Source organism: Lonchura striata, chromosome 4 (assembly GCF_050655825.1).
Source record: "Lonchura striata isolate lonStrDom1 chromosome 4, ASM5065582v1, whole genome shotgun sequence".
NCBI classification, from domain to species: domain Eukaryota; kingdom Metazoa; phylum Chordata; class Aves; order Passeriformes; family Estrildidae; genus Lonchura; species Lonchura striata.
The window spans coordinates 59961502-59978143 of NC_140706.1; the positions used below are offsets into that span (position 1 = coordinate 59961502).

Sequence of the window (16642 nt, forward strand, 5' to 3'; positions counted from 1 at the left end):
GGACCACCAAGTTCCCACAAGGTCTTGCATGTTTTGGAGAAGGAGATTCTCTGGAGCACGGTTTTTTAAACAGATATCAAAAGCCCTGGTTTTCCAGTATCCATAGCATTAGGGAATGCAACCAAATTCTGAGTGCTGTGAGCAATAGAGGTACAATAAACCACAAAAATATATTAAAAATACTTTCATTTTCTTATTTGATTTCAGCTATACACAGTATTTCAAGTGCCAGTTGAAGAAGACTCAACGCTTTAGTCTGATTTCCAGTCAAGTTACAAATACAGACTTCTCTGTATATAGTGATCACAGTTTTATTTCTGTTGAGTAAAACAGTTTTGTCTGGAATCTAATCTTAATTTCATTGCACCAAATATAAAAAACAGTTTCAACTTCTTGAGGGGTGGTCCCTTCCTTTGCCAGGGAGCAGAACAAGAAAAAGGACTTCATTTGATTAGTTTAAAAAGTGCTTACAGACATTCCTAAGGACTCAGTGAAATCTGCTCTGAGAACATTTTCTGATATGCAGAAAAACCTCTTAGAGTGGCATGTTCTTGTAACAAAAGTTATTCACAGTGGGAAACAAAATCTGAGCAATCTGAGAGATGACACAGTTACCCAAGGTTCTTCATTTGGAAGTGAAAAAAGGAAGAGAAAGTGTCAACAGACATTTACAAACAGGCAAAATACTATCCAGGTTGAAACCAGCACTGCTTAAGGGCAGGGGGGAAAGTCTTACAGAAGACTTCAGATTTTCTGAATGAGCTGTTCTCCTGAAATTATTGGTAAAATCTTAAAAACTGAAAAGCTCTTTGTAAGACTCTTCATATTTCACTGAAAAGCCGATTTTTACTTTAGAAAATATTAATTCTCAAAAAATTAACTTATTCTTAAATATTATAATTATTATAATTCTGAGGGCATTGCTCTCACTTAAGAAACATTAGCACCCAGCTAAACTACCTACCTTACAGATGCTACATATGGAAATCTAAATGAAATTAGTGTATTGTGCAGTTTTTAACAAAATCTGTTTTAAAGTGTTTTGATAAAATATGATTTCTTTCTTTTAATGACTGTAAATGACTCTGTCATCCAAATTCCTACACATGGTCCTCTATCTTCCTTCAAGGAAGTTTCACTTTGCTGGCAATTTTCATTTTATGAGTATATTTTTTTAGTAAGACACAAGCTACCTCTCAGCATGAACATTTGAAACATGAAAATAATCTGAAAATTAGTAAAATGAACATATGCTGCAAATATGTTAGATCACTCAAGATCCACAATTAGAATTCTTCATTTTTTACTCCATATAGTTCTCTGACAAATTATGATCCTTCACCTGCTAGAAGCTGAGGAACCAAAATTTCCACTGAGTTTTCTATTATACCTATGGTTGGTGGTTTCTTTAGGGTTGCCAGAATTTCTCATTAAAGTCGATGAAATTTCCAGATGTTTCTTCAGTGAAGAGTGCTAGTTCTGCTCTCCCATATCAAATCTTCCCTAAATATCAGCGCTTTCTTTTCACAAATATTATCAAACACCACAGCTGTCAATATTCTAGCTTCACATTCCACATTTACATTGTTGAGTTAATTTAGCAAAACCCATGAAGTAATTAAGACATGGCAAGTTCTGCTTGGATTGTGTGTTCTGGGTAATTTTGCCATTCCTGAACTAATGACAGCTTCTTTCAGCACTGCTCATGAAACAACCAAGTACATATCTTTGGTTTTGTCATCTGACTTATATCATAACATTATTGGGGAATTGAGTCTTGCTTAAACGTACTTCAAAGTTTTGATCGTTAAGAATCCCCCAACTTACATCACCATTCCAGTAAATTTTTGAGTCTCTGCTGGCTTGCTTTTGGGCATATTTCCTCCAAAAAGAAACAGTACAAATCCTACTATTTTAGCAAAAAATGCCTTCTAGTGGATCAGGCAAAAATCTTCATCTATTTAACTAGTAAAGCATATTAATATCTGATATAATAAATATCTGAATATACAAAACAATATATTTATTTATATATCTGTCAAAACCCCAATATCACAACGCTAGGCAATTTATTTTTTACTCTGAATGACATGACAGGGCATGGAGTAGTTAGAGTGGAAAAGAATAAAAATTCAAAATGTCATTACATATTTATTAGAACATTAGTGAAAAAAAAAATATTCCAGCAGTAATGTTAAAAATCAAATTGCTCAACTGTTGCCGACCATCACCACCATAACAATAATAATTTCAAGGCAAAATTGAGAGAAAGTCAACTATTGGGCTGCTGAATCTGAGAGTATTAAAAGACAGACAGCAGATGAGTGGGACTTAGAGATTGTCACATGTGAGACAGTTCAAGAATCCCTCCTAAGCCTGGGGAGAAAATCAGTACTATTAAGGCATGAGACGTCTCATTCCAAGACTGCACAGGCTTGAGGAATCAGGGTTACAAAATGCCCCATTTTTTTTTACTGATTTTAGGAAGTTTAATTACTAGTTCTTATAGTGGTCTAATACTGCTGATGTCCAGTTAACCAAGGTGAATCCTACACAGGATACCTGGGCTGGAGCTACAGGGGGACAGAAAGGAACATGATGATTTAAGCCTCTAGCACTCAGTGAAGAAGTAGGAACAGAGCCTCAATCTGAGAAGTTTTGTGAACATGCTTAAATTTCTTAGTGCTTAAATGAACCAAACCACAGAAATCTGAGGCTTGCCCTTCATGAGCTGGCAGATTACTATTTTTGGCGCTCGGTTTTTGTGATGATGTCAGAATGATTATTTTATTGTAATCAAAATTTGAATGTATATGACATTTTGTTTATGCCAGTCCTCTTTTTGTTCTCCATGTGTATAAACAGATATACCAGCACTAAACAACTACAATTTTGTGTCCCAGACACAGATGTGGAGCAATATGGAGGCTTTCAAAAAGTTGAGGGTTGCCAAAAACAATGTTCCACCTATCATCTTGCACACCAGAACTTCAGAAGACTTGTGTACCACATGCACAACAACTTTCTACTTGTGCAGTAGAAGAAAAAACAGGCTTTTGCAGGATTTGATTGCTCAAGAAAGATGGCACACCCACAAGTTCTACGGTGAATATGTACCTAATCGTACTTTAAGAGTTTCAGATCAATTCTAACCATCTGCATTTTATCAGAATTTCAGGGACATAATTTGAACAAGGTCAAAGTTGTCCATACTGTAGAACCAAACTGCATTTGAATGTGTTTAGCACTGCTACATTACCTGCTCTTTGCAACAAAGCACTTATTGGTGGCGGTTTCCCACAAGCACACAGGCTATTTAAAGCTACTTATTTTATAAACAGTTTTTAAAAAACCCAAACAAACAACTTAGAGCTCGCAGCCTAAAAAGAAAGCTCTCAGTGAAAATCCCTCCATCAGCCGGCACGGCAGTTCCTGCCCCATCAGTTCTTTGGGGTGTCTCTAAGGACAGGTGTGGCGGTGGTGCCATAGGCACTGCTGAGCTCAGGCACCTTGTGAGCAGCACTGCGAAGGCAGCAGCCAGGACTGCAGCTCAGGGCTCTGTAACCCCGTGGGGCTGTGGGTATGGCTCTCTCTGCCGCAGGCACACTTCTGGTTGCTCTGTAGACATAAGTCACCCCGCTTGATTTTGTGTATCTGTGGCTGAGTCAAACTTTCCTTGTGCTACCAAGCACCACACTGGCAAGCTTTCCTTCTGTGTACAGTGAGTCAATATACTCTGACTCTGTTTTCAAGATTCTAGAAAGACAAGGGTGGAAAAGCAGTGTAAATCATTCCGTGTTGGAAATAATTACTTACATTTGAATTCTGTAATCCTTATTTGAACAAAACTCACATAGACCTTAGTGGGAGTTCAGCTCAGTTAATGACTGAAGTACTTGGCCCTTAATTCCTTTTGCTGCCCTGCTATCAGATGTATTATTATTATGAGAAACATCTGTAATAATACTTTACACTTCCAATGCCCCTGACATCTGGAGGCTTCAACAAACTCTCTCTGAAATTACTATTAGCTATTCTTATGTTACTAAGAATGTCAAGTAATTTTGCTCAAGCCAGAGATATTATGTTTATGCTTTATGCAGCTCTTAAAAAATTAAATGAGGTTGCACTGATAAATACCATCCATTATACGGCCGATGTATTTATTAACTAAGTGGAGAGAAAGACAACTAAAAAATGACTGATGCTAAAGATTAAAAGAACCATAGATGCCTAATATCAAATAATGTCAAATTCAGCTCTCTGTACTTGAAAATTTTTGGTTTGCTTTTCAGACTCTAGAGATCACTTAACAAACATGAGGCCAGAAGTCTAAGTGGGACAATAATGTGGTTTCTGTTGATGCTTGCTAGCTCATCTGTCTGTGTTTATCTGAGGGCTGCAGCTAACTGATCACATACCATATCTGTTCCACTGTGGCAAACCAGCACTATTTGCTTTGTTTTTCTACTTCAAGGTACTTTAAAAAGTTATTCCAAATATAAAGCAGCCAGTTATTTTAAGGCATCTCAGACCTGATTATATTCTGTCACACAAAATGTGGCACAAGGTAAGCAACCGCTCAAAAATGCACCTGGAATGAAGTGTTTGATGTGAATATTGTCCTTTGAAAAGAAAACCCAACAAATCTGTTGATTTATGCTGTTGATTTATACTGATATATCCGTTGATATGTACTGTAAAGAAAGAAATTACAGACACATCTCATTATATGAGAGTAAAAAAAATGAAACAGAAGAGTTGTAATGTCATGAAGAAAGTGACTGCCAAACTGATCATAAACAGCAACATGTTCATGACAACGAAAGGGAAGGGTCTATTTTCAGTTCACAGCTAGTTATAATTCATCCCTCATTGTAAGGCACTCAGTTATCAAGATACAATAATAATAGTTCATTGTTCTGTTAGCTTTTTCAGACACTCAGAACCACAGGATTGCACTTCTCCTCTGACTATCCCTGTCACTGTAAAAATATAGAATGCTTTACAGCTATGTATGTCAGCTGTTATATCCCATTGTACCTTCTTTATTTGGGCTCTTAGGGTGATAAGGCAGTACAATACCTCACTTTCTGGACATTTCAAGCTGTAATTTGTCCTTTATCAGATGAAGAAATACTGAATAGAGGCTGAGATAGCTGCTATGATGGAGCATAAATGGGCACAGAGCCAAAACAAGTACTTCTGCTTTAAAATATAATAATGTATGATTTATCTCTATTAACTTCATCACATAACAATCTACAGAGAGAGAAAGAGATTCTGTTTCAGTCCCAAAAATCTGCTAGGATGTAGTGCCCTGCTGAAGCATTTGAATGGCTTAGAAGTGTAAAATGCATAGTTCACAACCCTAAGTCTTCACATGCATGTTCTTTTAAGGGTAGAGGGCTGACTGAAAGCATTGCCTTAGAGGAGGGGAGTGACAGAAAGTGAGACCAAGTGTTCTGCCTAGCTGCCTACTACTTTTGGCAGCAGATCAGACAAACAAGTTCAGCAGAAAGTCGATGTAATTTTATTGGACCACACTGTCTCAAGCAATTAGAAAAATATTTGTAAAACATCAGATGAGAAGGGGAAATGTGGAGCCCAATAATGCAAAACAATGTTTATGAGACAGAAATTGTGAAACTGGAAGAATAAACATAATTGCTCTATCAGCACCTCCAGTTCTGAAGATTACTTAGCTTAAAAGCAAAATGTTTTCTTGTTTCATTAAAAAGAATTCAGTTTAAAAATCTTTACAAATGTACATTAAAAGTGTATAGTAAAAAAAATTGCATATATGGATTTTGACTGTGGAGTTGTCACTGCTCATCAACAGAAAATTACATGCTACATGAGTGCACTTTAGGTTCTGACATTCACATGCATATTTGGGCAAGGAATTCAAATCCATGGTTGAGCAAGAAGGATCATTTTTAGAACCACAGATTCTTTTTAAAAGAACAGCAGATCATCCAATGCATGTGTAAGCTGCTCAGATAAATTAATACAGTGTGAGGCAAAATCTTTCTTGGTAATTATAATTTCCCCCCCTTTAAAAACTATGCTGAGAAAAACAGTTTTGACAACTTGCACAGTGCAAGCTTAGATACAACAGTAAAGATGACCATATGCATTTCCTTTTAAGATGCTGGCAAGTTCAGAAATTTGTCCACATCTTAAATTGGGATATTTGTTCTTTTCTACCAAGTAGAAATATTTCATTTTCTGCCCCAATTAACATCACAAGACTTTTCACATTAACTGTTCGGTTAAAACTCCAGCTACTTAGGCATTAGCGCATGGAGAAGATTTATCTGTTAATTCTAGGATAACACAGTACTGTCTGACAGTAGGCAGCTATCTGAATAATAGGATTGGACAAAATTCAAGTATTATTATGTCCATTAGAGGTTCTATCAAGATTAATGATGGTTGTTGATCAATAAGAAGATTCTGAGCTCCCTGGAATACAGGTGTATTTGGCATATCAATCCAAAACTATCTTCAGCCTGCTGTCTGGGCTTACCCTTTCTGCAAAAAAGTCAAATAATTCAAGCTGCTGACTGTTTTACCTGAGTCTCAATTAAAAACACAGTGTGACAAACAAGAGAGACATTTAGGTCAGAGAAAGGCATTCTGAGCAAAGATTCGTGACGCTGAGGGGCAGAGGCAAGACTCCCACAAATCTGGGTGGCTTTAAGCTAACATGGCAGCTCAGGCTCCAGAAGAATGCTGCTCTTCCTACACTGGGAAGAACTTTTAGGGTAGCAAACTCAGGGGTCCAGGAGCTGGAACTGCTGAAAGTTTCAATAGTTTATAGACTACTACAGTTACTCAGCTGCAACCTCAGCAAATGCAGGAACAGGCCTTTATAACACCAACCATCAAGTTTACCTTCCAGGCTCCATTCCAGTGCCAACATATTCAAATAAAATCCAGAGAGAACAGCCTGTGTTGCCCAAACAGCCTTCTTGTACCAAGCTGTACAGCAGTGATTTCTGGGCAGCCGTGCAAATTATCTACAGTATAACAGACTTTTCCCACAAGCACACTCACAATGAAAACAAGCTGCGAATTTCAGAATAAACCTAAGTCTAGAGAAAGCAGCTCTGTTTGAAGTTGTGTTTACAGTGAAACTTTGGCAGTCCCAAAAAACAGCTAAGCTCCGATTTCCGTACATCTATATACTCTGCAATATATCTTGTGTGGACTAGAAATGAATCCTTTGCATTCCAGACCCATCAAAGGACGACTGCTGAAGAAGACTAAAACTTCTGTGAGTGATTGCTGGCCGTGTGTGAGTGTGTCTGTGTGTGTGACAGAGCTGTAGCCAGACAGGCCATTAAATGTCCCAACAGAGCTGTTGCTTACACACATCCTTTAGCATACTGTCAACATTGGAAAAGAATCTACACTGGAAAATATTGGGAAAATACGTTTTTTGATGCATGTTACGTAGTCAACTGAGCTAAGGCATAGCAACTGAATTAGCTGATACCCTGTGTTCAACCAGCAGCATGGAAAAAAAACATGAAGGCAAAAATGGGCAGAGAAAGGGAACTAGGCAGATAAATAAAAGCGTGGAAGATAGCAGAGAAGCTGTACGAATAGGTTGCATATGAGGTTTGCAAGATTTTAAGAAAAAAAGAGTTTAAAGAAGCATGTCATATAAACAAATTTCATTCTGAGAGAAGTACTTCAGCAGATCAATTTTCTACTGAATGTCTTCATTGATCACGCAAGATTTTTTTTTCAAGGACTAATGCTGAGCAAATACAGGGTAAAGAAACCCTTTGCAAGAAGTATTTACAAACAGCCATTTGAATAAAACCACAAAGTGCTTTAGGTGGTATTTGGTTTACCTCACCATTCACACTCTAAATAATGAAAATTACTTGCATTTGCAGAGAGAAGAAAATTTCTCCATTAATATTTTTGAAACTATTACATAGAATTAAACACACAATAATACCTTTAAAGTCTGTGAATGGAAGTTACAGTTATATAATGGATAAGATGCAATAACTATGTTTATAAAGCATGTCAGGAAAGACTACAAGTCTGTGAATATTGATGACTTTTTCACCTTCCACACTTGCAGGCTTACTACCTGTTGGGAAAGCAATGTAGCCTTATTGGAGCACTCAAAGAACACTCATGGGTATCCAATGCTTTATTATCTTGCCAAAGTTTTTCTCATTCCCAAAATCAAGGTCAAACAGAGGTCATTAACAGAGGTATTGAACATCTGACAAGGCATCCTACGGCTATGGGGCCCTGAACCTTACAAGCCTGATCCCCTGAACTGTGTGGTCCTTACCTTTTCTATGCAGACATATTTTAAATTTAAGGATTCACAGATTCGGCATTTTTAACATTTTCTACCAATTGTCCCATTCCAAGTTTAAAGAAAAAGAGCTTGCTGGAGCTTTTAAAGATGTTCTCCTCCTTAAAAAGCAACACTATTTAATTAGAAATAATTACATTCTCAGAGAATTCAAGAAAGGGAAAGATTAGACAAGTCTGTGGATAATGAATATATCAAAAATTATATTCAACCTTACCTTTTTGTAAGAACAGTATAAACTCATGTATTTAATGAAATATGCTAACATATGAATATTTGAGGGTAGAAAGTTGCTTCTCAAACAAATTAGATCTACTCCTGTGCAATTTTTTTGCTGTATCCTGAATCAAATACTTGCCACATGTAGTTTACCAATATTTGAAACTGTACTTGCATGGAAAAACTTCTGTAGAGGTCCAAAGCTAGGAGCCCTATGAATCAGATGACTGAGCACTAAGTATTAGAACCTCATCCCAAGATGAATTCAAGGAGCTCACCTCTCTGAAACATGTAGGTTAAGCTCAGAAAATGTCTTCTTCAACATGGCAATGAACTGCAAGACAATATGGAAATAGTCCAAAATTTGAGTACCTTTTTCCCACTGTCATATTACTGTTTTCTAATCATGGTGAAAAAGTGAGAACTAACAGAAATAATACTTTGATTGGGATGTTCTCTAAATTATTCAAAAATTAGGGCATTCCACATGGAGTTCTAACATGATCTTTGATTCAATTGTCTTGGTTGTCTTCAAACACAAATCAGCACTTTTCAACAGTCTTTCCTGTATCTCAAGAGATACCATGTACACCTACTCCAAGGCAGAGCATAAAAGGGGATAATATAGGATGATCTTCCTCCTGATATGGTCACTTAATGTGGGAGGATACGCACCATGGCATGACTGCAAACATCCTGAACTACAAGTTACTCAAGTGCAAGATGAAAATCCCATTTCTGAAAACACTTCAAACAAATCCAGGACATATTGTGAGAAAGTCTGTACTAAAGTCTGTACTTTTTTCCCCCTTTCCCATCTTAATTGCCTTTGCAAAAGCATAAAATACAATTGGCAATAGATGAAAAGAAGGAATCTACAATACAGTCAAAAATCTGAACTAGGAAAAAAACATTTCAAAGGAAACTAGTCCAAATTACTGTAAAGTCTTTAAGTTAACTTCACCTAGAATAAGTTACTAACCCTGAATGCCAGTTCATTCTAGTTGTTTAGGTATGAGGCAGTGAAACAACCCATGAACAAGAAAAATACACACAGCGGTTCTGCAGTGTGCACTACATAATCTGAAGCAGTAGGCAGCAATAGCAGCTTTATCTTCCAAGTTCCCACAGTCATTCCTTTAAGACTGTAGGATAGAAAAGAAGATGTACAAATCATAATTTCACATTTAGAAAAGTAAATGGAGGAGGTTTTCAGTTGGCCACATACAGACACATTAACTTAAACTTCTCACAGAAAAAAGGAAAACTGGACAAAGCCATCTTTGTCTTGCTTCCTTGCATCAGTTGACAATCATGGTCCATCACAATCAGCTTGCACTCAGGTATAATAAACAGTACTGAGGAGGTATTATTTTAATGTTAGAGATGTAATTTGCTGCTGGTGACAGGTTCAAACCACGTCTGCAAACCCATCATATAACACATCCTCTTTTAGTCCTACTTAGATTTAAAATAATAATACTGAAGGATAGGTTTTGGCTTTGGTACTCACTGCAGGCACTTCATAAGGACATACAGGGAAATAGGATGAATTTGTCTGACTCATCCTGAGGGTTTTCTGGCTATATCCTAAAAACCAACTTAAAGAAAAGCATGCCCTTGGTCCCATCACATAATGGTCCTCCATTACATTAGTGCATGTGTGGACATGCATGACTGTTAGGAGACAGGGGAAAAGACACAGGAGGAGGAAACTTCTCACCCCATTAGGCACTGAGTGCTTCCAGAAGCTCTGCAAACCATAACAGCAATTTCCCTCCCTGCCCTGCCCCCAGGGTTCATCCAGTCCTTGCACCATTGTAAAAGCAGGAAAGCTGTAGAATCACACAACCTCTAGCATCTTCTTGTTGACATGTTGGGTTAAATAGACCTCTGGAGTGCTCCAATACAAGCATTGCTACATTTTGATTTTATATTCTTCTCTTTCCCTTTCTGAAGGAAAAACCCCTGCTGCATCAAGTGAAGAAATTCCTTCTTTGATGTATTCTCTTACACTAAAGGACATAGCATTAGGAATTAACTGTCCCAAAACAATAAACTTAAAAGATTTAGTGACTCTGAATAATAATTTATCTCATGTAAGTCTGGGGAAACTAGTTTGATTGCAAATATTTGCCCCAAAACCAAAACAAGCAAAGTCTTTGTAAAAATTTATTTGGTTTATTCCATAATTATTTTCCATTTTCTTAACCCTTGCAATAACCAGACCAGATCTGAAAGCCCAGAACTTTTGCAAGACTGCCTTCTTGGATGGTCTAGTCCCCCACTTTAGATTCTGAATGTCAGGGCAGTTAGATAAATGTTCCTGATTTTAGGCACCTATCCAAAACTGTTGCTTGTGTTAGTGGGATGTAAGAAGTTAATTGGAAGGACATACTTCTCCTTAGTGGTAGAAGCAACTGATTGATTACATTATGTGCAATCTCCTATTCATGGAAACAGCAGAACACAGCATTCTACAGGCTTGAGATAAAGAGTGTTTGTGTGTGTGTGGCTGAGGGGAAGGGGCACAGCAGGGGAGTAAAATACTAAGAATATCGGTGCACCAGATGAGATGTCAGTGGAATAGAAAGTCATCACAGGATAATGGTCTCCTGCTGCTAAATGAAGGCCAAGGCAAAACAGATGTTGACTCAGAGCAAAGAAGTTTATTTTTAAAGCACAGGACACAGATCCTGCCCTAGCAGTTACTCATCTAAACTGCCAGTAAAGTATCACTCATTTCATTTGACAGAGGTATTGAAGAAAAGCATTACTCATTCCACGATATTATTGACTTGTTATATTTTTTACTTAAAAAAACCAAACAAACCAACAAACTCCAACCTTGCCCTAGACTTACTGTTGTGTTCCACCAAGCAGAAAATAAACTACAAGTGAAAGTATAACCTTACTGGAAAGTTGCACTGATCCTTCATGATTCTGCAGCTTTCTGACTGAGGCTTGTTTATCAAGAGGCTTCAGGCCATTAAAACCTGAGTTCCCTATCAGTGCAACTGGCTGGCTGCAGTTACCGCTTCTGTAAAAATCAATCAGTTGTCCTAATGTGCAGAAAGGAAAGAAGAATTTTTGATTAAGGAACCCAACTTTTTGTTAAAGCAGACACTTCTGTTTTTAAAGCTGGGATGAGACTAACACTTCTAGATAGAAATCTTGGTTCCACTTAAATCAGTGGCAGTATACCCATTGATCCACAGGGAGTAATGATTTCATCATGTGTTAGTCTGAAAAATGGATGTAGTTGAAAAATGTCCAGTGTTAGAAATTCCTCTGTTGGCTGCTCAGTGATGCACTTAAACTTTGCTGTTGGAAAACCACCTCTGTGAAGGACAGAATATCTTCCCTCACTTGTTTATGGTCTTTGGAAAATCCTTTGATCCCCATTTTCTCCTCTGTGCATTATATGATCCTCTTTTTTGTTACAGGATCTTCAGGGTAAGGACTGCTCTGAAGAGAAAATGCATGGCAAGAGGGCAAAATTCTCAGGCACTGATCTAAGCTATTGTCACTGAAACTGCTGTGCTAGAACATAGTAAAAACAGAATTGAAACCGCACTGACTATGCTTCTTTGTTCACTGGCTTTCTGTTGAATATAGACAAATGAAAGGCCTTGATAATCACATCCAAAATACTTCACAGATTTGGGTATGGCTATTTGAAGAGCTATTTCAACTCGAGTTAAGACTTTTCATCAAAACTACATTTGGAAGAAGACAACTCCTTAACCCAGAGGACAAGAAAACTTTCCCAGTAAGTTGTGAACAGCTGTGTCAGAAGAATTCTAAACTGGAAAAAACCATCACAACTGAAATTTAGTGTCATCTTCTTCTTCTGGAAGCCATTAGTAAATTCTTCTTTAGAGTCTCTATTTAAAAAAAACCCCATGGGCATTTATGACCAGAGGACTCCTTAAAAACCAACAGAATCCAGACTCCCAAGTCTTTCTGTTGCACTAAAGAACCAAGGTTACACATGGAGTTTTTTTAAGTCACTCAGGTACTTCAGAATTTAACTGTTCATCTCTCAATAACCTCTTCAGTATACTAGACAGCATTCCTAAATAATAAGTGCATCTGTTAAACTCCTCTAACCACTGCAATAGAAGTACTGAGAAAATCCATTTAATTTGGTTTTCTTGATGTATATTGATCACCTCTTTAGTAAATTAAACATACTGTACAGAATTGAGCAGCTGTGCTATAATTGTCACACTTTTTCTAGCATATTCCCATTAGTCAAAGGATTATAGCTCAAATGTAAACACAAAATATATGCTCTTACAAAAACGTCAGCTGCAAAAATCAGTATTACATATAATTTACAATACAGACAAATATGTCAGTACTAGCTGAAAGTACCCATACTGCAATGATAGTAAATTGCAACTCTAAGAAAAATAAAAGTCACCACTTCGCACAAAATAGTAACTATATCACAGACTGTCTATAAATACTAATCTATTTGTAAATTTTGGTCATTGAAAGATGACTAAAACCAGATTTTATTAAAATGTGCTAGCTAATTAACCTGCTAAACTCACTCCAGTTTCTCATTTTAGACAGCGCCTTCACATGCTCTTTGTAGCTTGTCTATACAGACTGATAATTCTCCTGGGCAGGAACAATCTCATTGGGCAGTTTATGCCACACAGCAGGAATGAAAAAGTACTTTAAAATGCAATTTATTTTTTTCAAAGACATTAAACTAAGTAATAGTTAATGCAAATGAAGAATTTTAAATGAATGCTATTACTGGTAGTAGACTTCAGATGATATTTAAAACATACTACTTAAATGCTACTTAATTTAGTTTCTAATTAAGCACCTTATCTAATGTAGTCAACTTTCAGAGCATAGGTAAAAGATGGAACATCCTTTTTAGAAGTGGTTCCAAATCCCCTTTGGTCCCTCAACTTCTGTCATATTTCCCTGTCCTTATGGATTTTTTGGGGCTATGCCAAAGAAGAGCAAATCCATAATCCACTATTCCTATCCTCCTCGGTTATTCTGTAAGTCATTGCGCAGGTAACCACTGCAGATGTTTAAGAATTAATGACTGGAAAAAGCAGGAGGGACAAAGCGATTTTGGGGTTAGAAATGACTCCTAGAATTAGATGTCACTGTCTGGCCTGCACAACAGAGCTAACTGGTTAAGCCATAATTCATCATGTGCATAATGTTACAGGTAAAACATGAGACAAGATGACAGCCAATGAGTCCACATGTTGAGTATGCCTGATTGCAAGTAAGACCTTCTTTGAACAGACACAGAAGGGAAGGGGGGATGTGTACAGGAGCAGGAAAGCCACAGATTGAGCACACACAGAGCCTCATTCAGGTGAATCTGAGAACTTGGTGGAAAGCCTGGTGCACATGGATTTCACCATCTGGAAATGAAGCTGCTATGTGTTTACTAGAGTTCTCACAAAGAAGATTGATCATTTCCAGATTTCCTATTTTGTTGGGATGAACTAACATCTGGAGAAAAGAAATGCTTTGTTTGCTGTTGCAGAAATTTCTGCTATTTGTAGGCATTTACTGAAGCCTGCAAAGTCCTGGGATAGAGATTCCAACTGCTGACCAAATCTTTACACTTCCTAGATAGTGGAATTAGGCTCAGAAGATTTTGCCTGTTCTTGGTAAAATAGTTACTGCTGCTTCATAGAAAGACAGGATGCAGCTCACTCAGAGAAGTTTCTGTTAGACTTGACTGTCTCCTTTCTAAAATTTCCCACCTTTGCTGTCACCAAAACAGGTATCTGAGAACAGCACTGATCTTACAACGTTTTTTATTGAGCAAGAATCCTACTGCCATTAGTCTGCCAAGTATTGCTGTTATCTCTTCTGAGTAATTGTCCAGAGTTCTGCATGACAGCTATTCATGAAATACAAATATTTAAAGAATTGAGTACATGCTGAATATCACTGATAACCTGGATTAATGATTCATTTCTCAAAGTCTTCCTGGACAGAAGAGCAGGAGTTAATAAAAATTAAAGATGTGCATTTTTATTTAATCATTGATCAGATTACTTATTTAGTAGAATACCTTATTTAAATGCCAGTCTCTCTGAACATGAATCACAAAAAGGCACTTTTATGACAATCTCCCTTTGCTCATTTTTTAGTATGACCTGAAGTACTTCCTTGAACACAAATGAGAATCTGTGATGGCTTTAGACAAGCTTTATGACTCACTCTATTGCTTTTCAAATAGTTATGATTTTTTTAATAGATAGAAGAAATTTCTTATGAGAAAACATGAGCATTAAAGTTAGCATATTGATCAAAATAATCTAAAACTACTTTGAAAGGAAAATGGAACATTACTTCTGAAAAAGAGAGAGCTTTTTATTTTCAGTCTGATTAGAAATTGCTCTGTAGAACTCAGGGGAAAAGAAATAGCTTCTATAAGCTCTAAATTACAGTTTGTTTGTACTCAGAAAAGTGATTTAGTACAGGTTTAACTTTAGGCACATGGTTGAATTCCATTGATTCCTATGGAAGTAAAGCAGATGTGCTTGGAGCTGGTCACATGCTTAAATAGTGTTGAATTAGGGCCTTTATACTTTACAAGTCCAATATACCAAATGGTAATTAATCCTCACTGCACTTGTCAAGAAATATCTCATTATTAAATGCAACCAGGGACTGGAGATTGTAGGTGCAGACTTCCTAAGCTCTCTCATTTTTCTACCAGAATTGCAGATAGGAAAGAGATGCTAAAAGTAAAAAAAAAAAAAAAAGTTTCTTGTCAGTAGAAAAACTTCAGTGAATGCTTCTATGTTTTTGTGTGCAGCCCATATTGCAATCATTGTTGGTGATATAGTGAGAAAGAGAAAATAAATACATACAATATGTAGGCAAAATGTATTCCTAGTGGTTGAAACATGAGTGAGGAAGAATGATAGTGAAGAGAAGCAAATTCGACAACACACTATAAAAACTAAAGCCTCACCACTGTGGAAATGTCTAAAACAACCAGACTCTGGAAAGGAAAACCTTTCAAACCTTTTAAAACAAGTAATTATGAATAACAGCTTGTGAAGGATTTAAATGAAACTTGCCATTACTCTGCAATATAGGAGAGTAGGAGGGCACTTCCATCATGTCATCCTGCCAAACAGTCCATATTTTTTAACATCAGAAAAGGCCTGAGTAAAAAGGAGGCTCTTTATATTTTAGGTAGCTTGTGGTAAGCATGGTTAAAAGGTCCAAACCAAAGACAACCAGGCTTTCACCAATCCCACAACAAGTTTTCAGGGTTGACTTCAATAACAAATATACATATGCCTCCAACTAGATATTTCAGTTAGTTGACTTAATCAAGAACAGATTAAGCTTTATAATTCTAGTACAAGACATATCCAGACTTAAGCCAATTCCATAAGAACATTTTCTACAACCCTTTAATAACACACCATTTCATTACTAGTCCTACATAATTTACCTCCACCTAATCCCTCCTTTACATCAAAATTTTGTCAGTTATCAATATTGCATCAATACATCAATAGGTATTCATTATTCATCAATACCAGAGGGGACATACATTCTTCATAAATAGAAGAATCTGCCTGAAATTGCTGGGACATCTGACTTTCCTCTCTCTCCCAAGTTATTCTAAGAATGGATTTGAAAAAGAATTAATGGAAAATATTTTAAAATTAATAATTGAGTTCCATTAAAAGTTTTGTTCCCATTCCCTCCCCCACAAACACGAGGTTTCTGAAGAAAATTCCAGCATCCAGCCTTATTTACTTTGAAAGGCAAGAATCTGATGTGGAACAAAGTATTCATTAGAAACAGGACATCATGGGGAGGTGGACTGTTTTCACCTCACACTCTAGAAGCTTCTTTAAAGATGTGCTGCCTAAATTTATTTTTTGCACACTGATGCTGTTCTACACCCTTCTGACAAAACACCCTACATGGTATTTGGTAGCACATGGGGGGAAAAAAAAGTTAAAAAAAATATTCCCTAGGAATCTCCAGTGCCAATATTGGAAAATGTGACTATAGACAAGAAATGTGTTGTCTTCTTTTTAT

General features: G+C 36.9%; 1 long non-coding RNA gene across 1 annotated transcript in view; it reads right to left on the bottom strand.

Moving 5' to 3' along the window:
- Nucleotides 1-1000: 1000 nt before the first annotated feature.
- Nucleotides 1001-16642, bottom strand: part of LOC146767651 (uncharacterized) — a 34179-nt gene continuing 18537 nt past the window's right edge. Inside the window, exon 3 of the long non-coding RNA XR_014955198.1 lies at nucleotides 1001-3756. This is a non-coding gene — a long non-coding RNA (uncharacterized LOC146767651). The remainder of the gene's footprint in view (nucleotides 3757-16642) is intronic.